Source organism: Dipodomys spectabilis, unplaced genomic scaffold (assembly GCF_019054845.1).
Source record: "Dipodomys spectabilis isolate Male_0828 unplaced genomic scaffold, ASM1905484v1 ptg000287l, whole genome shotgun sequence".
NCBI classification, from domain to species: Eukaryota; Metazoa; Chordata; class Mammalia; order Rodentia; family Heteromyidae; genus Dipodomys; species Dipodomys spectabilis.
In genome coordinates, this window is record NW_024870964.1 from 1,216,084 (window position 1) to 1,218,239 (window position 2,156).

Consider the following 2,156-nt stretch of genomic DNA (forward strand, 5'->3'; position numbering starts at 1 on the left):
ATACCCCACTTCATTGGGAAGCCTACAGTGGACAGTTAGACATGGTCCATGAGTTGATTGCTCAAGTGGAACATGCAGTAACTGTAGATGGCTGGACACCCCTGCACAGTGCATATATCTGGAATAATACTAGAGTAGCTTCTTTTTTACTTCATCATGATGTAGATACCAATGCCAAAACTAAAGGCCTCTTGATCCACTTGCATAATCTGGATCTCCTTTTGTTGAACCCTTATGTCAATCCAGGCCTGATGAACAACTTGGAAGAAACTGCATTTGATGTTGCCAAAGGATAAGTATGTATCACTACCTCTTTTAAGTTGTGGAAGGCTGTACAAATTGTTCTCCTCAGTCCTAATGGTTTGCTTAAGTTTCTTAAATTTCAAAATTGCCAGACCATCCTTTGTGTCCATACAAAATATTTTCACAATCTAAATAAAATCTTTTTTTGGTTGGTTGTGGGGCTTGAACTCTAGGCCTGGGTGCTATCCCTGCAATCTTCAGCTGAAGGAGAGTGCTCTACCACTTGAACCACAGATCCACTTCCAGATTCCTAGTGGTTTATTGGAGATAAGAGTCTCACGGACTTTCCTGCTTGGGCTGGCTTTGAACTGAGATCCTCAGATCTCAGCCTTCTGAGTAACTAGAATTATAGGAGTGAGCCACTGGCGCCCAGCAACAGCAATATCTTACTGTAAAAATTCATGGATTCTGTGGAATTCGTCCAAGTGAATTTCCTACCTTTGATGTCAAAATGTATTCAAGAGTTTTATATACAGCTATAATGATTTCTGCAGAGATGGTGATTTTTTAATCAGAAATAATTTAACTTATATGTTGAAATGAGTAGTACAGAAACTAAAGTATGTCTGGTCATTGTCTGAAAATAGTATAGTATAAAATATTCTATATTCTATGTTTGTATAACGTCCATAATCTATTTTATTCTTCCTATATTCTGAATTCTATATTGTTTTATAATATATAGGTTCATTAGTGTGTCCTTTCAGATTGCATTCCAGATAGAAACAGTTTAAGATTCCTTTTTTTCCTTATACTTATATATACGTTCTTATACTATTTTATTTCTTTGGGAGAAAATGACAAAGTTGTCTAATTTCAAAAGATTTGTAAAGATTATGCTATGTAAAGGCCTTTCTAAGGTGAAGATTTTAAACATTGATGTCAAACTAACATTTAATTATACTAATTACATTTATTGTTACATTTGTAATTTTGTAATCAACTTTTTAATAACTGTTTTTCATTTCTTGCATCTGAAGGATGAAAAATATGGAATACTTCGCAAATTTTCGTATCATTCTTGAGCAAGAGCCATGTTAATCTCTGTATTGTAATTTGGGTATACGTGTTGCTAAAGCATGTAGTATCTTTTAAATTTAAGTAGTTAATGATGCAATCTTTATACAGGCTTATATTATCGGGTACCTATTGGTAACAAAGAAACCTTATTGTTCCTAACAATGCTATTGATCTTATTTCCCTATAATTCTGTGAATACTGGAAAAAATTATATTGTTCAGTCAATTGCTCACATTTGCAATATTTTTGTCAATCATTATTTTAAGTCTTTTTAATTTGGGATTTGATTGTACTTTCAAGAATTTATAGGTAGGTCTAAAGGTGATGGCTGTTTCAAGTACTTATTTATCCAACTGAGTTAGCTTTGTGGAGCTAATGGATTCCAAGTAAGCTTTGCTTAAGAGCTACTTCTAAACTTCTGCAGCTGAAATTTTCCCAAATGAGGTCTTACAGCACAAAGGTCTATCTGACCCTTTACCCTTTTTCCATGTGGGAACAGACCAAACAGAATATCTCACCCTGACAGCATAGACTGTCTTACTTGAATAAAACAAGTCTTAGTTGCAAGGGATCATAGATACATGAACATTTCAGACAGAACTGTTCAGACTAGAAGGTATTTTATCAAAATATAATTGTTTATTATACTTACCATTTCAAAAGTAGCTAAAGTCAAGGAGGAGAATAAATTGTTCATACGCATGATTACCTAATGTCATGGACTGTCTACCTTCCAACCAAGCAGGAACTTTCACTACTGCCTTTCTATCATCAAATATTTTCAGAGTTGCAGGAGAAGTCCCTATGTTTCTCCTCCTTATTAGGCCTCAAAT

General features: G+C 34.3%; 1 pseudogene; it reads right to left on the reverse strand.

The window, feature by feature from the left end:
• Nucleotides 1–1,287: 1,287 nt before the first annotated feature.
• Nucleotides 1,288–1,384, reverse strand: LOC122126680 (annotated as a pseudogene).
• Between the last annotated feature and the right edge of the window lie 772 nt (nucleotides 1,385–2,156).